Source organism: Sphaeramia orbicularis, chromosome 24 (assembly GCF_902148855.1).
Source record: "Sphaeramia orbicularis chromosome 24, fSphaOr1.1, whole genome shotgun sequence".
Classification (NCBI taxonomy): domain Eukaryota; kingdom Metazoa; phylum Chordata; class Actinopteri; order Kurtiformes; family Apogonidae; genus Sphaeramia; species Sphaeramia orbicularis.
The window spans coordinates 27,042,031-27,067,122 of record NC_043979.1 but is presented as its reverse complement, the minus strand read 5'-3'; the positions used below and the strand labels follow the sequence as shown (position 1 = coordinate 27,067,122).

The 25,092-nt window shown below is 37.9% G+C and overlaps 1 protein-coding gene and 1 long non-coding RNA gene across 2 annotated transcripts in view; one reads left to right on the top strand and one right to left on the bottom strand.

Annotated features, from left to right (window-relative positions):
- Positions 1-25,092, bottom strand: part of galnt14 (UDP-N-acetyl-alpha-D-galactosamine:polypeptide N-acetylgalactosaminyltransferase 14 (GalNAc-T14)) — a 297,487-nt gene that overhangs the window by 262,804 nt on the left and 9,591 nt on the right. The window lies entirely within an intron of this gene.
- On the top strand, positions 1,183-24,965 carry LOC115414997 (uncharacterized). The gene is made up of 4 exons (XR_003934748.1): positions 1,183-1,246; positions 9,397-9,407; positions 13,569-13,570; positions 24,955-24,965. It is a non-coding gene; the product is annotated as an uncharacterized LOC115414997 (long non-coding RNA).

Genomic DNA, 25,092 nt, shown 5'->3' with positions numbered 1-25,092 from the left:
TGAGACAAACACCTTCTCGTCTTTCTCTCTCTCCTATCGTCAACATGTAGGACACACAAACAAAAACCCACACACACACACACACACACACACACTGCTCAGTCATCAATTAAGGGTGTGTATAGATCTCTCCCTGCAGCAGCAATGCTTGTTTGGTTTCAACATTGTTTTCTGTTCCAGCTCATACATCTCTGTCTGTGACCCAAACACACACAAAAACACACACACACCACACTCAAATCTACACATACCTACGTAAACGGGGAACATGTACACATACCCATATTATATTTCATAACACAGGCACACGACTCTCCACTAAACCTGAAATCTACCAGCGGAGCAATGAATCATGGGAGCACAGGGACAGGACGGAAATCAGTCTGACAGCTGTTGGTTGTTGTTGTTGTACCATGTGCGTGTAGGTGTGTAGATGTTTGTGTAAATTGTGTCCACGTTTTGTATCTCTATATCTAAATGTAGCACGGGGTCAGGTGCTGTTCTCTTGACAGCAGAAAAACCTACAACACAGGAGGTTTCCTCATGGACCTGATATACTGTATATTATATATGGCCACAGTAGTACACACTTCTTAGAATTGCCTGTTTAAATGCATACATTTACAAAATATTCACACACAAACACACACATAGGACTAGTTAGTAAAATAAAGATATGTTTTTATAACTCGACTATATGTTTTTATGACTTGATTATATTATATTTTTATAACTCGATTATATTTCTCATTACAAACATTTTGATGAATAATTTTACAAACAAAAATAACCATCTCGTTTGTTCCTTATCTGTGACCTAAAACCAGCCTTTTAAAGTGTTGGACATTTAATTCAATTCAATTCAGTTCAATTTTATTTACAGAGCCCAAAATCACAACAAAGTCGTCTCACAGGGCTTTATAGAAATTGTTGAATTGCTAAAAAAAAAAAAAAACAATGAAAATGAACAAGCTGTCATGTAATCACTTAGTACACATTCGATGAAACAAATGGATCAATGTCCCGGCTGGGCATCCCCCCATCCTTAGACCCTCCTTCTTGGCTCCAAAAAACCCAGCGGGAAACAAGGAAACCTTGGGGAGAACCACAGTGAAGGAGAGATCCACTCCCATGGACGGACAGGCTGTGACACTGTTGTCCATAAAGTTGGAATAATTTATTTTGTTTTTAGACACATTGCTCATTTTACTCCTATTTGTACACATCAGCAATCACCTTTGATCAAGTCCTGAGTCACAATTGAACTTTGTCTAGGAAGAAAGAATCACATTGTCACAATCATTTCATGAGAAGAGGTAAAAAAAAAATTTTTCCAACTTCATCAGCAACAGTGTATAATGATCATTACACTGTTCATCTTAACTAAATAAGGTTAGCTAATTCCAAAACTGATATTAGAATTTCTCCATGTCAGGATTTGGAGTTGCTCACAAGTATACAGTCTTGTATTAGCAGTATATCACACCAGTGTTTCAATTCTAGAAATTCTAAGGGATCAAATTCAGACGCTTTCAACACCTGTAATAAAAATGTGATGCAGTTAAAAGTGATGCAAAACTGAAAGCTAGGATTTTCATTGTATCCCAGATTCAAAAACACATTATTGGTCCTATACTGCCCTTAAAGTCAGCTCTAGAATTAACAGCTTGGGATTCATTTGTACAAGTGGTGAAAAAGTTTCTGATCATTGAATCCCCAATTATGATCAACTATTTGCGAACATGATGAAAGCATATGAACAAATGGGTTGTAGAATGATGCTCAAAATGAGTTTCCTCCTCTTGCACCTTGATTTTTTCCTGTTTGTGTGACATAAGTGATGAACATAGTGCACAATTTCATCCAAATATTTCTGAAATGGAAACCAGGTACCAAGGGGCTTCAATCCAAATAGGATAGTGATACTGTTGGTTCTACAGCAGGAGACAGACACAACCCACAAGAACAGGAATGTCTGAAACGTTCTGGAACAATTTAGATTTTTTTTACATGTTTATACAAGTCCAAATGCTGATGAGCTGGAGAAATTCTGATGTTAGATTGACTGTATCGCCCAGACCCACACACACACATATATAACTTATGAGAGCACAATCAATTTATATGGTAGATATACTGTATGTACATTTTAGGTTAGTTCAACTGGCATCATAAACTGAGGTTTGATTTCTTCTGTGTATGACTTGAGCATTCATACACATTCAGATACAAACCCACAAACAGACACACACACACACACACATTTATCTTCATTCAAGATAATTGCATGACAAACACACACAAACCTGCATTTATCTTCATCCAAAGTTTAATTTAACAAATGTCCCTGAAACATAAACAAAACCTGCCACTTCATCATTCATTAGACTCCCAGATGAAGTGTCATGAAGCAAGGCACTTAATATGTACCAGGTCCACGAGGTGCTAGTCTTCACCTAACATTGTGGTCTGACCCTTGACCCCCCAATGGAGGCAGCAGAGCGCAGACGAGGCAGAGTTTCCCCACAGGGATCAAGAGAGGATCACATCGCATATTCATGGTACAGCAAAGAGCCGGGGATAAAAGCATGGACCGCAAAGTGTTCAGACGGAGACAGTGGAGGAGAGCGGAGGAAAAAATATGTTTGTAGGTGTTTATGTCTAAAATTCTCCTTGAATTTAAAGTATTTTCTTTGCAGCTGTGCAAGCAAGGTTTTCTCTCTGTTAATCTGAACTCAAAATGTGGAAATAAATAAATAAACAACCAAGGCTGACTGTGTGTATAAGGTGTTTCTGCATGCATATGTATGAGGTGACAGATGGAATGTAATTTAAACGTTACCTTGTACAGATGCACATTTTACCCTTCACACATAAGCGAGAATGCTTCAGCCTGAACACTAATGCATGAAATAATGCATAAACACCCCAGAAAAAAATATTAGGGCTGTATTAAACTCTGCTTTAATAGATTCTATTTCATTCACTGCTAACTCCTCAATAAAACTCACAAAAGTATAGTCACTTTAGAAGAGATTAATGGGAGTTTCTATACACATTTGAGGAGGTTTTGCCTTTTATTTAAAAAAAAAAAAAAAAAGTTAATGTGCTAAAAGGAAGATGGAAAGACCTTCATTGAATACATTCTTACATTTATTCATTCATTCATTTCCTGAACCCACTTTATCCTCACTAGGGTCAAGGGGGTCACTGGAGCCTATCCCAGCTACTTATGGGAGAAGGCGGGGTACACCCTGTACAAGTCACCAGTTCATCGCAGGGTTGAATACATTCTGACAGAACATCTAGTCTGATCAGCTGACTCTGTCTTCACAGATATACCCATAAAATGTGAAAAACGGCCATCAGTTTCCACAGGTTAGTGACTGATTCAGAAATAATTTCATTTATCATATTGTTTTAGTTTTGTTTCCAGCTCACAACCTGTACTTTTTCTACTCTGTTTATTGCAGCCATGTGTAACATAACTTATCCTGCTATTCTGACAATGATTCCTAGTGTCGTTTATTTGCCTCACACCAATTTTACAATAATGCTGTAGTGCCGCAAACACCCATAAAGTTTTGCACTTGTTTTGTGTCAGAGAATCTGGTGTTTCAAGTTTTTCAGCCATAGATAAAGGTCCATAATGAAACAACACATACCATCTAGTGTCTTTAATGAACAGAGACTCAAACACACAATCAAATCAATATTCATGCCTCTATAGTATTTAACATCTGTTCATAATATCTACTTAATTGTCCATCAAAATAGACTCCAGCTACAGCTGTATGTAGGCAGGTGTGAAATGTGACTAATCAATGTCTGACAATATGAATCATGTTATGTGCCACTGAACATATATGGGTTTTCGCAGAAACATTAATACTGATGTTCTGTTTGGTACTCACAGCTGGATGTGTGTCATGGTGCCTCGAAACTCCTAAGAAAACTGTGCTTTTATGTACCATGCAGCAGCTGTAACTTCATTAACAGTCATTAATGTTGTGTGTTTTGCAAAGGTTACACTACAGGACTGCAGGATAATGAATATGTTATACAGCAGTTCGATCATCAGTCCTTTTTATATTTAAGCTCCCAAAAGCCAAAAAAAAACACGCTTATCGAAAAAGTCACTCCAATATTTGACTGAAGATTTCCCGCCTGTCATCATTAAACATTACTTTCATATCATTCAAGCCTCAGACACTCGGAAATTTGGAGATACAGAGATATACAGAAAGAGACAGTGAGTCAAAGGTGTGTTAATGCTGTGCTAACACCAGCTTTCAGCAGATGCTAAGTAAGCCAGTCAGACTGTGTGGTGCAATTTGCACTGGTCTTTTGTGAATGACACGGGTTTCGCACTATGGCTTATTTGCAAAAAAAGGGTTACATTAATACACCCAGTATATGAATATATATCTAATTTACATCCATGCAAATGAAGGATGCACTAACAACATTGGCACTATCTGTTTAGCAGAGGAGTTGCGGTGAATTCCACCCTTTGTGGATGTTGTGTGAATTGCACGCAGTCTTTTTTACTCAATTGCACCTATTACAATCCTTTTGTAGATTTGGCCTAGTGATTCTTATTTTCACACGTATATGAAAATAAAATAATAATACATTTTATCCAATTTCTTCAATCAGATCCTTGTAAATCATCCATCATCCATCCCTCCACATTCCTACACCTTCCCTGTACTACATAAACATTACATGACTTCATGCAACCCCAGTAAATGTAATCACAGTTTTCAGACTGTCAGGGAAAGCGTGCCTAGCCGTGTTACATTTCCAAATGCAAAATACTGTCACACACACCAGGATGTTTCTTGCCTCCTCTACAAAATAACACCACATCAACGATTCAGGTGCTGTTGTTGCCATAGATATTACCGCTCCCTCTCTCTCTAATCCATACATACATATATCCCAGCGGACAGCGGTCCGGGAAACTGTTTATCCAATCACGGCTGTTCAAAATTCCTCACCTTCTCCCACAAAACCCACCTTCACTAGAGAATAGAAATGCCTGAGACTATGTATGTGTGTGTATGCATGTGAGTGTGTGGTGTGGGATGCTTAGCAAACACTGCAGAGCAAGCAGTCTGGAAGCTGAGCAATAATTCACACTCTGCAAAAGCCATGAATAAAAACAAACTTAAGAGAAGCGACAAAATATAAAATGTGGTCGTTCTTTTCCTGTATTCCTCTCTGTCTGCTCCTCTATCACACTCCTGCTTTCTCCCTAACACACAAACAGCCTCTCACCCTCTCTTTCACCTTTGCTTTGCATCGAAGCACCTTCAAAGAATGTTTTTTTTTTTTTTTTGACCCAGGTAGCTCATGGAAATGAAATAAATATAGTGCAACACACATTTTCTGTCTAACCCACATAAACGCACCGTACAGTTATTAAACGACCAACAAAGTAACAAAGTAATAAAAACTAATAACAACAGAGAAGTCAGCCCTTTCTGTGAAAACACACACAAACACACTCAAGGACACAATCACAACATGCACACACACTCTGATCCATTATTAAATGTCTTGACGCCAGCTTGTGTGTGTTCGAGGTGTGTGCAGAGTTTAGAGCTTTCAATCTAATCCCTTCCTTTATTGGCCCCTAGCAGCAGGGCCAGTCAGGGAATACACAATAATGTGTGTGTGGGTCTTTGTTGCTGAGGAAGAATGAATGATGTGAGTTTTCAGAGGCGGGTTGAGCAGGAGGAGGAAGAGGAGGAAGATAGAGGAGCCCTCGTTTAAATCCTCCTGGTAATATTGCTTTCTTCACTCTCTTGGCAAGGAGATTAAGTACTAATAGAGAGGCTACATCTGCTATTAGCCCCAACAACAACAACAACACCGACAGCAAGGAAGTGAAGCGGTGATAGGCTACATATAACAGAAAGACGAAGTTGACAGTTTGAGAAAAAGTGCATTTTAGAGTACACCTTGAGGATTGAAAATACAAATTTGCAACTTGGGGGAGATGAAACTTGGACTGGACTTATTTGAGACAAGATTTCATTACATTTTCTTTAATATCATTTTCATACTTGCCTCAATCCCACCTTCCACTTTTTCAACACTCTTCACACTTTGTGCTTTACAAACACACACCTGTGCACATCAGTTAACCTTCAGTAGAAAATGCACTTCAACCACAAAAACACAGACTTCAGACAGAGGTGACTCATGCTCTGTCATAAGATGCCTGCACTGTTCAATGTACAATCAACCACAAAGCACAAACTGACAAGGTTGAAGCACTGCATAATACATACAGTTCATCGTTGCATTGTGCATTTTACTTCAAGTTAAGTACAGTAAGGCTGGGTGATCTTGCCTAAAAATCATGATGTTCTTCTGGAGTACATTAACGTTTCATGATCTGAGTCACAAATTTCTCCCCTGTAGTATGTAGTAGAGTTTCAACCAGACTTTTCAACCAGTTTTCCTCTAGTTTTCTCTGGTTTCCTGGAGGTTTAGGCTGTGTGTAAATTTGTTATTTGATGATTGTAGCTGCAGTGTTTCCATTAGTTGCCTTGATTGTGGAGGCCAAATGTGCCCTGCTAGTCTTTTACAATGAATCAACAATGGTTTTACACCAGTATACCTCTTAAGCACATGTGGAAATCAGGCTCACCACACATCGGAGTTCAGACATTGTAGACTTCAAGTAACTCCTCATTATTTCTTCTTCAACAGCAAAACAATGCTTTACACAAACAATGCAGGTTGATGCACTCCAAATACAAACACTGTAGTATGGACAGATGCTATAGAATCACTGTAAATGGATTGAAATAAAGCCTGTCTACTTGTGCTAGTGTTGCCAACCCTATAGGGTTGTCGAATGCGCTCCATAAAATATTGTAATTACAAATTTACTTAAGAGGAAATTTAAAACAAATGCTGAGTAGAAAACTTTTGACAGTGCTTTTAATTATCTTTTTAGGACAGAACTTGCACAGTCCCTCTGAAAAGTAGATCACATGACAAATTTAGATCCTGATCTCAGATTGTGCAATCCCCCAGCCTAAAATACTGTAAATGTGAAAGTGTGATCTCCTGGACATGTCTGAGTTAAATACATTACGACAATATTGTAAAACAAAAACTCTGCACATACCTCTTACTACAGTTACAATACATAAGACTAAAAATCTACTGTTGGGGTAATGCTAACCCATCGAGTCAACAGTATTTGGGATCAAACTTTTCCACGGATGAACTTCCCATCACTTTCCACACTAATGCTGCTTTTCCACTCATGGTATCATCTCGCTTTACCTCAGCTCAGCACAGCATTCTTTGCGTTTCCATTACATCAGAGCAGAGACCAGAGTGTGCTGTCAGATACTGTTTCTAGTATCACCTTCACCTTCGGCTAACGTTGATGCAGATGCAGACTGGTCACCTGTCCAGAATTGTTGTTGCCTCAGTAACTATATGTGTCATCATGTTGAGACAAATTAAGACAATGAGCCATGCTGAGAGACGACTATACCTGCAGTGGAAATGCAATGTGTTAGTGCCAAAACCAAATCAAGTCAAATAAAGTTGAGATGCGATGAGCTGATATCTTCAGTAGAAAAGCAGCACAACATTCTCCTCTGTCTGGAAACTGGGAAAGGCATAAATCTCTAGCTTTTTTGTGGTGACGACATGGGAGTGGATACCAAATTGATACAAAAACCTTGGTTCATTTCCTGATTGGACCATATGCTCCATGTTCTCCACACATTTCCTGTCTCTTTCGATTTTCAACTCACCTATCAATTAAAGGTGTAAAAACTGCCCACAAAATACCTTTAGAATTCCTCTCTGTGTCTACTTCAGCCATGATGAGTTCCACTCTTGGGCAACTTTCTTTCACTCAAACCTGTTCTCCGTCCCAAGATGTCATACTCTGCCACTTGGTTATGATCCCTCCGTGTTCTTTTTCCACAGATACCTCTATAGTGTTATAGGACGATGAAAGTCAGGTGATGTTATTTTTGTATTTTCTTTCTCTCATCGTCTTTCTCTTGTGATTCCTTCCCCAGACCCTTTCCTTTGCCCAAACTAATGTTGTTTTATGTTTAAAAGTGACAAAACTAACCCACCCAGAACAGTTTTGCTTGTTCAGAGGCCATGACTATGATGTCAGGGGCTATGATGATGTCCAGATGTGGCCTGTTCCCTCCTTTGCCAAATTAAGTCTGTAAAATGGGAGTGATTCCACAACAAAATTTAATAAACTTTGTGTCACTGTCAAAATACTTACGGTTTAACTGTATATTCACCCCAGTTCAAAGTGAAAACTGATAAAAGTCATATGATGTTGTACTTAAACAACAGTGTTGTGTTGGAGTTAGTCTAGTTACTCTCAGAAGGCTAAGGTAGGGCGATCTGTCTGACACACCATCTTCAATAATGTTATGTGTCAGGAGGTCTAGGGTGCTGATACGAAAATAAAGAAAGATTTTCCGGGTGAAGATCAAAAACAAAAATGTGGAGAGCAGGTTGCTTGTAACAAAAAGGAGTCAGAATTTTTTATACAATAAGAAAAAAAAGGCCAACAGTTATATAAAGCTGAATTACTTAAAAACTAACACAAAATTAAGCAGACAAATCACTGCAGCGATGGACCCACTGGGCATCTTCATTGTGGTGGCTCCTGGATTTATAGGCAGTGGAATTAGCCGCAGGCGTTGTCCATCAGCCAAACAGGAGGTGGAGCCAAGGAAAAAAACCAGAAACAGCCCCAGCTGTAACAAATACATGAATGTTGGTGTGACTCTATTCTCATTATCTATCATATGCACCCACATGCAATATTTTACTGGACAAAATACTCTACATATGTGGCAGGGTGGTAGTAGAAAGCATTTAAGAAAGAACTGGCAACCAACTCGCCATCTCTGTCACAAATAAAACTGAAATGAAACGGGTGCAGGTGATTTCAAAGACTACAGCTACATCTCAGTGACACCCACACACCTCCATGCAGCTACCACAGTGACAGAGTGACAGACACAACCCTGATATGTACATCATTACAGCAGTCACCCTGATTGCTAATAATCTGCATTAGTATCAGCCCTGAAAACCACATCACCGGAACCCTAGAGAACCACTTCTGAGTCTGGTAAAAAGTACTAAAAAACTTACATGAGTGTTCTCCTGTTTTTTGTGAACTGTGAATTGACCCGGTGGGAATTAATAAACATGAAAGTTTGTTTCTCAATACCAGTGCATGCTTCCAGTGTGGCTAAAACAAAGTAAATATACTACTGAGTGACCTTTCTAAACAAATTAGTACAGGTTCCAATGGATAAAATTGTATATTTTCATGAAAATTCTGCCAACTTATAATCAAAGTACATCTTCCAGGTAGAACAATTGTAATCAAACTTGGAGCAGAAAACTTGGACTCATTTAAAATCTGGATTGTATGTTTTCATGCTGATCCAAAATGTGGTTCATGTAGGCTAGATAACATTTTCAATACAGTTTAGCTTTACTGCACATTTTTTTCACTTTCTGCATATGTGTTTTATATTTGGTTTTAGTACTGACTTTTATTGTGTTTTATGTATATTTTTAGTGTGGATGTATGGCTGTGATTTCTATTTTGTGTAACTTCTGCTGCTGCTGCTGTCTTGGCCAGGACACTCTTGAAAAATATATTTTTAATCTCAATGAGCTTTATCCTGTTTAAATAAAGGTTACAATAATAATAATAATAATAATAATAATAATAATAATAATAATAATAATAATAATAATAATATTAAAAATTCAGTTTGATGCATCCACAATCATTGCAAAATTTTCTGATCATACCCTTCTCTCAGGTATGGTCAAAAAATGTTCTGAGGTAAAAACTTTCACTTTTGTGAAGTGAAGGTTTGTGCCAAATGCAAAGAAATTCATTCAAGGTGTTTCTGAAATAGAGGAAGAGCAAATCACAACAACCTTGATCAAAAATGTTGTTCTTCAGTCTTGTATCCAAGTGAATTCCCATGAGGCCTTTCTGAGATGCTGTGATCATAAAAATGGACTGACGTGGTTACAGCAACCTTGACCTTTTTGCCACCAAAGACATTTCAGTTTGTCTTTGCATCTAAGTGTTTGTGTCCAGTTTCAAACATTATGTCACTAAGGATGGGTACCGAATTTGGTACTTTTATTGGTACTAACCAAATTCCATCTGTACTACCGAGTATTGATTCACATAAAGTCAAACAGTACCACATTTTGGTACTTGAACACATCCTCACATTGCATGTGTCAGGGAGAGAGTGGAGGAGTGTCTGTCTGACTCACCAACAACATTGGACGCACAAGAGTGTGCTTACGTCAGTGACGGCCTGATGATAACAGCAAGAATGGCGGATAGAAAGCATTCAGGGGTGTGGCTCCACTTTGCCAAACTTGGTGCAGACTGTGCTCGCTCCAGTATCTGTAATGCTAAATGTAAAGCCGGCCACGGCAACACCTCAAACCTGAGCAAACACTTAGTCAAACATAAAATACACCTGAACGCTGAGGACGTACAATATTGGAAAGCCCCAAAGGAGCACAAGCTCTGACTCCTGCACCAGGCACCGTCACTGCACCTGCAGCAGCCGGCGGCTCCTCACCTACAGCCAGCACTGGGGGAGAAGAAGTGGCATCAAAAAAAAAAGTCAGTGTGGAGTGGGCTCGGCTCTTGCCAGAAAAAGTAGACATGTTGGTGTTCCTGAAAAAGAACTGCTGAACATGTGCAGTACAGTTCATGCTTCAGGTTTGTTTTAGTTTGTAATACTTATGTTTGAAAAATGTTATATACTGTATGTTATATTTATTTCTAAGTCATTTGCCCTCCCCCACACACTCTTTTCTCAAGTTTTCTCAAGTTTTATGTTGTTAGGTTATTTCACTTGTGATGTTGAGAAATAAATATTCAGAATTTAGAAGTTTTTACTATTTTTTTTACAAACAAAATAACTTTAATCACCACACATACACATAAAAAGTCCCAAAAACAGGTACCGTTGTATACCAGTACCAATTCCCAGGAACCGAGTATCGGTACTATATTAGTTTAAATGTGAAAGGTACCCTTCCCTATGTGTCACACTATTATTGTAAATGTATTGAGGACTAATGGACAGACACCTTCCCATAGACTGTAGACCGCTGAATCACATTCCTGACTCTGGATTTTACTGGTTTAAACAAAGTGGTGCCAGTTAACACAGTGATCCCATAACCAAGGTTTCAGCTACATCCACACTAATATGCTTTTGATTGAAAAAATACAGCTTTTTGTTTACACATGGCATTCACACTATTTAAGTCTTTTATAAACCATGAAAACTGAGATTTTTGGAAACAATGACTTTGTTTCAAGATTGTACGCGGGGGCTTAAAAAAAAAAAAAAAAAAGAACATAGCTTTGACATGGTTTAAATTGCATGGCCTTCAGTTTTACAAAGATTAATTCAAAGGCTGGTATCAACAGCTTGCAGAAGTGTATTGACCTAGATGGAGCATATGTTGAAAAATAAACATCATTACTTAAACCGTCCTTTCTCCATTAACTTTTTGAAGCCCCCTCTTATTGTAATGTGGACAGACAAAAACAGACACTTTTGTAAAGTATGACATGTACACCTGCACTCACTGCCTGATATGACCTTTTCTGAAAGGAAACAAGATATCAGCCTTGACTACCAGCCTTTAATTCAACATGGAACCCACATCATATGGGTTAATGTCCTTGCTGTTTCTGTGAGCAGCTGTTCTGTAGTTAAATTCCGCTTTTTATAATGATAGCACTGACTATATTCACAGCGTGTGAGCTATTATTGAAGTAATTTACAACAATTTTTGTGACTAACCCCCTGGTCATGTGTTGTATGTTACAGGCATTTTAGAACGTACAGAGATTATTTCCGAAACTTTACAAAAACATTCATGTTGACAGGAAGGCTAACACATAAGAAAAGGACCCAGTTCTCTCAAACACTTGGAAGATGAATACAGGAATACCCTGCTTCAAATGAAATGTTGTCCTTGTTTATTGTCAGTTATTTTAAAGCATCTGTTTTAAAATGAAAACATGTATTAGGGTGGCTGATTCCTGTGCTGAAAATCCACCTATTAAAGGTAGGGCAGGAGATGTTTTCCTGGAGCATTTTTTACTATATTGCTTAAAATCCCCATCACACCCTGATTGCAACCAATTAATTAAATTAACCCTTTCATGCACTGTCCACTCCAGTGGACAGTTCTCCAGCTGTTCTCTTGTATATTAACGGGTTTTGTTGTTTTAGTTCCATATCAGCCAACACAGTGGACACTTATGCACCATCCCTTACACTGTAATTCAGATCATTACTGTAACTTTGCTGTTCTTGATAAACCTGATCTGCACTAACACGTTTGAGTGTAAATCAATTGTTATTTGTTCGACAAGAAGGGGTTTTTTTGCATATTATCTCCATGAAGTGAGTAATTACTAGCATTAGAATATGTTAAAATGTGAGAAGACATCAGATTAGCAGCATTAAAAATGTTTTTATTTCATTGTTGTCATATCACTCTCTGATATTGGGTTTTAAACACATGTTTCTTTACTTCAAAAATTAAATGCATGGATATTTTTGTAAATCCATAGAAAAAAAAAAACTCGATCGGATTGTTTTTTTCATGGCTAAACACTGAAGAAAAAAATCTTGACTAAGGTTCTCATAATTCGTGCATGAAAGGGTTAAATGCTCACCATTCAATCATTTTAACTGGCCCATTGAAATGCTTGAATGGTGATATATCTATCAAACTTAACTGCCATTTGTTCTTCCCCCCTCTCTGCGTACCCCTCTGCATGCACGAACTGCGCATTCTCAGAGGCTTGGAGCACTTGTACAGGAAACGAAGCCAGAGCCAGAGCCTGGCTAGCTATACTAGCTATATTAGGATGTACAGTTTGCTGACAAGCTGTTTTGTCACTAACATAAATCCCTAGGGAATGTAACGTTAACCAGCTAGGTATGAATTGGGCTGTTCCGCTGACAAACACAATAGTGAAATGCACAGATTACAGTGTTCAAAGCAAACTTTAGAGGGCTGCTAGCCTGACATCAGTCTTACTGCAATCAGCTGTTCTTACTAGCCCAAGATTACTTAGAACACGTATCAAAATAACAAATGAAAAGCCCAACTTCTAATCTAATATACTGATGAACTGATGTGCCTGCAGACCTGAATTCAGAAGTACACACGGATCTGGGGGGGGGGGGGGGGGGCAATTGATGCTGCGGAGCGCTCATGAGCCCTCGGCAACAAGTATTGCGCATTCCGGTAATCTGGAGGTGGGGCTTCGGGGTTAAGTCTTCAGAAAGGTGTTTTGTACTATTGAATTGTGTATTTTCAAAATGTAGCTTGCTCGAACCATTTTTCCAGGATCTCCTACCCTACCTTTAATCGATACGCAAACCTTTTAAAAGTTGGCTGAGAGTTTGCAGCTTAACATCTTCTGCCCATGTTCATCATGAAATGCCTGGGCTCATGCTAAGACGTAGGCCGTGACAGGAGGAGCTGGTCATAACTGGCACTGAGCAGAGGAATGACACACCGAGCACAAATGACTGGCGACAGCGAAAACAGCTTGTACTCTGTCCTCTTTAAACCAGTTCATTTGCTCCCTGTCGTCTCTCTGCTGTTGTTCTTGTTGTCATTGCAGTGTCTATTGGCTTTTTTCCTCCATTCATTTTTCTTTTTTCCACCCACCATCTCTACAAGTCATTTTCCTCTTTCCTATACTTTATCATTTTCTCCCTTTCTCATTTACATTCTCATCTTGCATCGTGCTTTCCTTTTGTGCTGCTGTTCCTAATCTTCATCTTATTGTCTACTTCCACTCTGTTTTATTTTAATGTTCTCCTCCTTTGCTGTCTGTGTTGTTGTCCATGTTTTTTCCTCCATGTTCCCCTCTTCCCTCAGTTTTTCAGCTCATTTTCTTTCGTCTTTATGCTCTTTTTCTTGTCTCGGTTTTTGACTTTCCTCTTTAGTTCACCCCCCCCCAGCGTCTCCTCCACCCTGTTATCTTTCTCCCCCACTCTCTTTATCCTCATTTTACCCTCCACTCTCTATAAACTAGATTGATGGCTCAATCCTACATGCATCAAGGTGAGAATTACAATTTTCGCACCAGCACATACACACATGCACACACAAATGGCAGTAGACAATGACAGCCCTATTCACACACTCAGTACCTTCACCGCCCACACACACATTCTCCTTTCCCCCTCTCTACGTTTCAGGTGGATTTATATAAGGGTAGGCAATCAGATGCTCTTATACCATGAATAATCTAAATATGGTAAATGATCTGCCTTTCAGAGGTACTATACAAATTGTGGCATGAATAAATGAAAAAAGGGGGGAAAAAACCTGTTTCTTGGAAATTGTTCTTATTTACAAAAATAATTATCAAGCAAGTTTTTCATTAGAAAACTAATCTCCTTTTAAGAAATTATATCCAGCTAATACTGAAGTGGATTTAACCAGTAATACGTGCAACAATAGTCGATATAAAATCCCAGCGGAGATTGCTTTCCTTACTTTAAGAATGAGGTCACTACAATATCTCTATTAAGGAAAATCAAGGCTCTATAAAATAATTGTGTTTTCATCGCTTGTAATAAGCACAACTTCAACTTGGACTTTTTCCCCCTAATTACAATGTTTGAGTGAAACTTTAAATCTAGTTTTAGGAAATCTATCCAAGACAAATGTGTCTTTTTGCTTCCTACTAGACAATCCAGTTATACAGCATCTATTTTACAATATTTGGCTTCATGCTTGTAGGGCAGTACTGAGTATCATCCAAACTTTCCTACTTCACTAACATTAAAATTAAATGGGCCAAGAAGGAGAGCAAAAACACCAATAATGAGTATATTAAAATCTGTTTGCTGTGGTTATTTTGAGCCTGTCAGCTGTAAATGTGTGGACTTTCATCATGATGACTAAAACAAGTTCAGTTGGGTTGGGCCGAACTAACATTTGTCATTATGACAGCTTGTGTCAAATAAAAAGTGTTTAACATCAGCAACTTGATGCCAACAGTGTCACTGCAATAAATATAATCTGTTTTACATCAGGAATAAGCAATATGATATATTATATTGCAAAATGTTAGGTTGTATACTATGTTACTAATGTAGTAATGAGCCATGACTGATTTACAGGAAGCAGGGTCACACTGCAGGTGAGCCAAAAACACAGATGACACACGTAAACATTGCAGGAAAAAAGCCTGATTGGAGTGCTTCTTTAGTCTTATGCTGCGTTTCCAGTACATGGTACTGGCTCAACTCGACTCGACTCGACTCACCTCAGGTACCAGGTATTATTCCTGGAGACCATTTCCATTACAGGATACTACCAACTTTAGAGCATCTGGACATCATAGCGACATTGCACATAACTTCCGTGACGTCTGCTCAGAGAGTTGCTGATAAAGTCTCTTGTTTTGTGTTGCCCCATCAAGCTCACACAAAAATGTCTGAACCTCCGTGACCGACCACGGTGTCATTTTGCAGGCTGTCATCATGGATTAGCCTACCGGTATATTTACTGTAAACTTCCAAGTCTGTTTTTTTAAAAAATACCGTGTTATGCATTGATGACGCAATGACGCAGAGATAACTCTCTGACCAATCACTGGTCTGCAGTGTTTACACGTCATATTTTAGTATCTCTTTACCTGTTTTGGAACCTCGGCCAAGCAAGTACTAAAAAATTAGTACCGGGCACCAGATCCCAGGTTCCCTAATGGAAACACAAAAAGGCCAAGTCGAGTCGAGCTGGTAGCACGTAGTGGACACGCAGCTTTAGTTTTTCTGCCTGTCATGACAGCACTGAAGACTGTCCTGCTTCACTCCTGCTTCTATTAGCATTAGCATTAATGCCACTAAATGGACTGGAGTCACTACGCTTTGTCACAGGTTTCTATAGTGTCATTTCGTCTCTTCTGATGAGTGGAAATGCAACACTTATTGGTAAAACTTTGTCACACAGTTCAGTCTGTTGTTTGACCTTATATCACCTGGTTTGAAGAATTTTATACCAATCATCTCCATGTCCATCTGGGTCCAACAGTTATGTTTTTGTTGAAATATAACCTTGTTCCAACTCCATTTTTGCTTTCTAATTGTTTTATTTATTAGTAGCTATCAGAACAACAGATTCTAAAGTGAACTGATTCCCAAGATGACTAACGTGATGTGGCATTTTAGTTAACCCATACAATCCTTATTGTTCCCTGTGATGTCTTCACTGTAGAAATGAACAGTAGTATGTCCAACGGCTGCCACAGATAAAAAATTCAGAAAGATGGATTGAAAATGGAAAAATATATTTGAGAGGAATTGAGTGCAGTAACTCAGTGAGCTGCTGGTGGCTGCAGACATCCAACTGTACACTAACACTGATGTCAGTTTGTTAGAAAAATGTGAATGTAGTGAGCAGATTTATTTTATGTTCCTTCTGGCTGTTGCAATGATATCAGTGCAACAGTTATGTTTTTGTTGAAATATAACCTTGTTCCAACTCCATTTTTGCTTTCTAATTGTTTTATTTATTAGTAGCTATCAGAACAACAGATTCTAAAGTGAACTGATTCCCAAGATGACTAACGTGATGTGGCATTTTAGTTAACCCATACAATCCTTATTGTTCCCTGTGATGTCTTCACTGTAGAAATGAACAGTAGTATGTCCAACGGCTGCCACAGATAAAAAATTCAGAAAGATGGATTGAAAATGGAAAAATATATTTGAGAGGAATTGAGTGCAGTAACTCAGTGAGCTGCTGGTGGCTGCAGACATCCAACTGTACACTAACACTGATGTCAGTTTGTTAGAAAAATGTGAATGTAGTGAGCAGATTTATTTTATGTTCCTTCTGGCTGTTGCAATGATATCAGTCCAAAATTATGCACTGCTTTTAGTCAAGCAACAATAACAAAATAAGCCATTAAACTGCCGAAGCCCTGCAGAAATGTAGGAAAAAGGTAATTTGACAGGCAAGCGATGGTTGAGCAGTTATGTAGAGATACTTTTCTGCTTGTGTACTCATATCAAATGCACACACCTGTTTTTATGAGACTAATTAAATGCCAGACATATCCTGTGTAACTTGACAAAGAGATATGGGTCTTGTTTTTGACAGTTCGTTTCATATGAATGAATGATTGTGTAACACATGTAGAAATACACACTTACATACAAACACACTGTATAAACAGAACAGAAAGGAGATGTACAGTATGTGAATGTACTTTAAACACAGACACAGCTATGATTTACTGACACTGTCCTGCTAAGCCTGCATGACATCATCCCCAAAGCTAGAATTATCAGCTGCCTTCAGCCTCTCCACGCCTGTGTTTATCTGTGTGTGTGAAGAAACACATTCACACACACACACACAGTATACTTGGATAATTTCGCAGTCAAAGATGCTTGATTATGCCGCATCCTCAACTTTAAAAAATCCCATTTATGCTGATTCTTGCTATTTTTTCTGAATCGTCTGAATCATTTATAAAGGAGGAGGGGATGAGGAGGGAAAAAATGCAAAACACACTTTCTTGTGCTTTGTGAGAAACATGCTTTTTAATGCAGCAACAGCACGGTGATTGCAAATTGCCTGTCTGTGTATAATATCAGAGGAACTGTTCATTTAGCTGAAAGCCACAGTCTGTCTTTTAAAACTCCTTATTTACTTATCTGTCATTTCCTCAGTAAAGTCATATCTACAAATTCCAGACCTTTAGCTCTACTTACTGTCTTGTAACCTCTGACCTTTGACCACAGCTCAATTTACACTTTTAACATCTGTAAAATCGAACGTTCAACTAAACGTTCCTGATATTGACTATTTTCTCTATAGACATTTCCCTGATTAATAAACAACAAAACAGGCTACTTTATTTTAAAGCAGACTTTCAATACAGAACCATCTCCTGCTGAGACATTCTGCAAAAGTTGATGTAATTTTTCCAATGAAACCTTTACTATTCTGTTTATCGTTGCATATTATGCTCTTCAGTTTATTTTGCTGTGTTGCACACTTCTTACAGAAATATTGCTCACCATTTGGATGATGATTTGTGTTCTTTCACATGGAAGCAGGCAGGAAACGTGCATAAAGGCAAGACAAACAAACACAGAGCGGAGCAAACATGGCATACAACTGAGTAATTCTGAACAGGAGAAGAAATCCAATCCAATCCAGCTCAAACCTAAAAGAAGGACTATTTTTGTTCCATGGATAGGAAATAGTTTGACAAATGTTTTTTTCAAATCATCTTTTTATAGCTATAGTCTATATTAATGTTATACGATAAAATTTGCATAAATAAATTTATAAAAAGGAGAACAGAGAAAAATGAAGAAGGATCTGCTTTTTTTGGTCAAATTGTACAATATAAACCAACAATGAACCCTTATTTTCATGGAAAAAGTATGGATGCACTGATATATCAGTTGGACAATGATATCGACCAATATTTGCTGGTAGTATCACTATAGGCATATATAAAATGTGTTTTCACCAATGGCAGTGGCAGATATTCATCTATTGTGTTATATTACAGGTTTTGTCATATATTATATATTATAGCATCCCTGGCAAAAAGCTCCAAACTTTTAAACTCACATCAAAGACTGTACAATGTCATAATAACACAAATTAATATGCAACACTACCAGTTTTTTGCTATTTGATACAAAACAAAAACATATACAATTCATCTTTACAAGAGAAGCCTGTCTGATAGAATAAGATAGTTCTGTCTGTCCTCTTAGTGTAATATCACATAATATATTGCAGAAAAAAAGCAATGTCATTTTCTCCAGTATCATCAAGCCCTATGACCCACAAGCAAATATGATGCCAAAAAACTGACTCAGCGTGGAATTACAAAATGCAAAGTCAGATGTAACGCTGGAGGTGAATCAACAACTTTACCAATACAACTACTGGGATGGACAATACTTTGAACAATACTTTTTAGATGCATCCATGACTTCTCTATAATAACAAATCAGTCACACCCCGATTACATTTAAAACATTATATCCCAGGAAATATTAAAGTAAATGTCACAATATTTGGCACAAATGTTCATTTGGATGCAAGGATGAACTGAAATTATTTGGGTAGCCATAGGTCAAAGGTCAAGCTCATGTTGACCTCATGTCTGTCCCCTGACATGAATAAATCAAGCCTTTCTACAAATATGGCACAAACATGAACAATGGCCAATATAACATATTGCTATTTATGTTTTAATATAAATGTGATATTTGTGATATTTTTTCTTAATTTGGTGCAGACGTTCACTAGAACTTGAGGATGAACAGACTGTGTGGCCTAACAGAACACATTTTTGGTTGTAACTGTTAGTAATTGAGTGAACTGTAACAACAGATTATGGATAAGGATAATGGACTCATCTGACTGAACCTCTGTTTTTTTTTTTTTTTTTTTATTCCAATACAAGCTTCCCATTTTATCAAAAACATTAAAAATCATTAATAAAAATGTATGAAAGACTGAAATGTGGTATCAAATGATAACAAACAATAGCAAGTTTTTCAAGTTCCATAGCTAGGCTTGATTAGATACAGCCACTGACATGTAAAAACACAAGTGACGATTGGGACTGAAGGAAAAAAAACAGAAAAGCATGTGTTGTTATTTCAGTGGCATACATGAGCCCTGAAAGCCTCAAGATCTTTCCAGATGTCATTACAGTGCTCCCATTAATACCATTTATCATAGAAATCATTGAAATACTCGGTCAAATTCAGCTGTTAAATTATTAAAAGTGGCTGGATTTTTTTTAGATTTCCATATTCAATCCATTCAGGCTAAGAAAAAAATAGGAAATGGAAAGAAACTTTTATGATTTATTGGTCATAGGAGCTGCTGAACCACAGGCGGCTGAGTTTCCCTCGTTGTGAGAGTGTTTCACAAATGAGACCCCCGATGCCAGAGGCCAGTCTACTTAGCCAACCTGTGGGCTCTGCCGTACAGAGAGCCTCATATAAAACATTATTATTATTATTCCCTCCCTGGGAGCTGGTTATAGCTGCTCTGAAAACTAATTTCCCTCTCCTCTTGTCCATGTGAATACCTCCTGATAGGGAGCGCGAAGGAGAAAGGAACAATAACTGCATTTCATATGACAGGGAAATGAATAATTTGAACTGCGACTGTGCATGCAGTGTGTACGAGTGTGCAAATGGGCAGTGTAGACTAGGGAGGGATTTTGTGTGTTTGCCTTGTGCCATTGTGAAACGATTGGCCGCTGTGATACAGAAGAGCATGGTGATTGGAGGGTTGATCTTGTTTTCCCCAAGAATATAGAGAAAAAGTGAGACATGAAAAAAAAGAGATTCTGTTCTAAAGGAAGTTGCAATGAAGATAAATGGACTAATGTTGGTTTGAAAATGAGTGAATGAAGGAACAGAATATCTGTAACAAGGCCACACTTTGACTTTACAAAGCTTAAAATCAATTAAAAAAGAGATGTTAATATCATCCATACATCAAACAGACACTTTCAGGGCTGGGTGTTTTCCACAGTGTAGTTTAACTGCTGGATTTTCCTTAAAGGTTCAATGTGTAACGTTGTAAAGTGACATCTAGTGGTGAAAATGCAGGTTTCAACCAATTGAATGTGTCCCTTCACCTCCACCTGGCCTTATTTTGGTGGCAAAAACAAGTGTCCAACATTAGAATGGGTGTTTATGATTAGTCTAGTTCACATTTAAACATAGCAGGTGACAAAAGTATATATTAACAATTATTGCTAGTTTTCCCACTTCCTATAAACCAGAAAAAAGGGAAGGTAATGCTGATTTCGAGCAATAAACATGACAAACCAACACAACCCCCTTATTTCCAACGCTGCAGCTCATTCTACAAAAAAGAAAACACAACACCTCTTATTTTCTATGTAATTATACACTACAGAAAACAGAATTCTTACTATTTTATTCCATTTCTGCATTTAGATCCTCCCTAATACCCTTAAATCTCACTCAACAGACCTTTAAAAAAAATAAGGCAAACTAAAATAAATCATCAAAAAGCCAAAAGTCCTCATCTCACTGGTAGGCCTGTCACACTTTTTTTATATAAATGGTGGATTGTGTCTATTTGAATTGACCATGATCATTTTGTCTAATCATTGAAATGGTTTTCATTCATTTAACTAAACACACCAAGGTGAAACTAACAGAAATATCTATTTCCACATTGTTTTGATGTTGGACTGATGCTCTTTTAATGATGTCTCCTCGTTGCTTCCCCTTTTTCTGCAATGGTTTATCATTTCCACAGTTCAAAGTTAGCACCAGCAATTGAAACGTTAAATACTCAACCAACCACATTTCACTAAGAATTTATTAACTTAACATCAGTGATTTTATGTGCAAATGTCTAGAAAATGTGAACTTTTATTATATGCTGGAGTGTTCACTGCCAATAAATAGCTCATCTTGTATGTATGGTGTTCACTATTAATAATTAATAACTATTAAACTGTGAAAAAGTGGCATAAAATAAAAAAAAAACAGAATTCAAAATTTGTATCATTGTTGCAATATTTTTTGGGCAAGAGCAAGGGAATAAGCGTAGGAAGGTAGTCCTTTCCACTTAAATTGGCCAAAATAGAAAGGAAACAACGTTCTTTGTTACTAGTTTGTGACCAGACTTCACTTTATTCTCCAAATGGCTTCTGCTGCCTGTTGACTTCTTTCCAAATATCTCAGTTTGACCTGATCTGACCAGCTGTCCTACTGAATCACACTCATTACAAACAAACCACTACTCATTTGTGAGTGGACAGAGACCATGTATAAACAATACGTCCACATTTATACAGATAAATCTACCTGAAGAAGAAAAAAAATGTGAGACAATGGGATGAAAAGGTTCAAAAATATTCTAAGTGACTTTAATAAGAGAATATATAGGCGGTGGTTTAGGCAAAGGGTAAAAAATCAACTTCCCACAAATGCAAAGGTGGTCTTTGGAGAGGGGATAAAATGTACATCAACGATACAGACTAAGTACTTTAATATCAGGGAAACTGAGCCTCTACAGAACCAGTTATTGGAACTAATCCCTAATATTTACAATCCACATTGACACATTTGATTATAAGCATCATTTTTTCCTCATGGCTGATTTTTATCTTTAAAGTGAGTCTGGTGAGTTTGCTTGTGGCAGTTCTGACGAGCCCTGAAACACCAAACCAACTGTCGGCTGCAGAGCATCTGTGGCTTCGCCTGTAGTTTGGGTGTGTTCGCAGAATGTCTGGCAGCATTGGCACATGTCAGCTCTTTATGTCAAGTGTAAATATGAAGCGCAGGAGTTAACAATCTGCTGAGACACATGGATGAATTTTGTGATAACACGCTTATCTCTGAGAGGCAAAAACTCCCTTTAAAGTGACTGTAATTCCTTGAAGGGTTTCATAACTAATCATTTTATTCCAGTCCGTCGAATGGCACACATCCTGCTTGAAATCTGATCAAACACCTGCCCTGGGACAGCTGACGTACATCCATGACGAGGAGGGGCAGCAGGGGAGACAGAAAGAGGCACACACAGACATGCAGAGTGCGCTTCAGTATTCAACCAACCAACAGATTGTTTCCTCTTATGTTTGGACTACTGAAGGCAGAAACTCCAGAAAGACCCCCTGCCAACCTGCCTGAGGACACGCACACTCCAACCATGCTGCTTCAAAGGCTCTCCAAGGCTCTCACAGTGTGTCTGTGTGTGTTTGAGTATCAGTGTATGTGTGTGTTCCCTTCTCTGTGCAAGAAATCCGATTTTCCTTGTGTGCACATGCAGATGAGGGTGTGATCTTGCATATAAGCGCTTCTGTGTCTGCTTGTGTGTGTGTGTGTGCACTCGTGTGTGGCAATCTTTGTGAGAACCAGCTTGAATTTTTAACCACTGAAGTGAGGACTTGACCTATAAAAGTGAGGACATTTTGGCTGGTCCTCACCTTCAGATGGACCTTCAAAGGACTGTTTGAGGGAATTGAGCCCCTTTTACACAGCCTGTCCAAGGCAGGAAGGCTACATCTTTATTCCACCTTCCACTTCTCTATAGAAGTTGGAATAGAGTGGTGGGAAGTGTTATTGCATTTTTAACCCTTACACACCTAGAACTATTTTTGCAGCAACTTCCAAATTAATTATTCTACGTTTAACCTTTCCTAAGGGATATATTACCAGTTACCATTACATTATCTTCTGCATTTTGCATTTCTCAGTAAAAATCAGCAAATTCAAAGGCCATTACATCAAAACAGAAAACAAGAAATTAAAGCAAGCATCTACAACCATTGTCATTTATTACTCTACATGGGTTTTATTGGTAAATCAATGCTGCAGAGGATGACAGTGTTTCCATGTTCAATATGGAACATAAAAAAAGACATATGATGCTGAAAAGTTGAGAAAGTGCATTTTACCTGAATTATTTCAATGCATTGATAGGATTAAGGGTTCTAAAATTATTAAACAGTTTTGATCAGTGGATGCTGTCTGTGAAGGTTAAGATGGAAGTAGTCACAGAGCCAAATCAATTTTCTATAAAAGGGAAAGGTAGCATTGCAGAAGAAGAGGGTGACATTTTAATAATGTCTCAGGAAAATAGGTGTAGTTTTCGGAGGGAACGTAGGAGAAAAGTCCCTCTGCTTATTTAGAGCATGAGTGTTTTAATCATTTATAGCAAAAATTTGCTGCAGGTCTAGTTTTCAGTCAATGTGGCAAAACACATTTACACAATATGTTTTAAATGTTTTCAACATATGTTACATTTTAATGTCTAGGGGTTTATAAATTAATTAAGATGCACCACTGATATAAATAGGTGCCACAAGCTCACAGAGAGATTACATCACCAAATAAAAGACGTAAAAGACAGAACAGTAATTCAAGTGTGGCCTGGACTGCACTTTGAGTCCCCCTCACATGAAAGAACAACCTCGAAGCTGCAAATACACAATGAAAATGTCAAGTTCTGACAAAGACACACATCTTTTTATGTGCCATTTTCTTTTGTAGGGATTTACTCACATGCACGTTACAACAAAACAACTTCACTCCCAACCCTATTTTGCAAATGCACTGTTACCGCATTCTGCGTTCGGTACTGCCCAAGACCTAACCAAACAACCCACATAAGTTCTACCCATCTTTCCGTAAAGCTTACTGTATTCTATTATATGTTGAATCATAACTTTGTTTTGTGTTTTTCTTAACATTTACGCATCAACTGATACAGAAAAGGCACAAATCAAGTGTGGACAAAAATTACCAGAATGCAGGAAGTGAAGTGGTTAATGCTGAATTTCATCAGTCACAACAGATTTAGTGAATACAATACAAAGTTTTGACTGTATGTCTTTCTTTGGCTAGCAGAAAATCCATTTGAATTAGTTTTACTAAAGAATTAAGCAGCATCAGATGTAACAGGGTCATGGGAAAATATTTTTCAGCCTTTAAACAGACAGCCCTGTCACAAACGGTTCGATTCACTGACCATAGATGCTTTTCCCTTCCAATAAATTAACAACTGGCTTAACAACTAACAGTTCTACAGGAGTGTGAAGTGTGAGTGAAAAAAGGTTGAGTCATTTGTTTCATCTTCTCTCATCATGTAGCCTAACAACAAATTCATTGATTTTTTTTTTAAAGTTGTGCCAGCTAACCCTGTTAGAAATATATTTATGACAAACCTTATTTACAGTATAGCCGCCCATGTTATCACCCGCACATTTTTTTTTTTTTTTTCAGTTTTACACTCCAACCCAAAAAGATAGAAGAATTACCCTTGACTGAGGTGTGTGAGGCCTAGATACTGAGTCCTTAACCCCTGAGAAGAGGACACATCACCTGACATTAGTGTTTTGAAAACAAGACCAGTTTGCTCCTATTTCAGAATGTTATACACACTAGATGCTTACACTGTTGTGTCGCACCTTGGATGACAGTG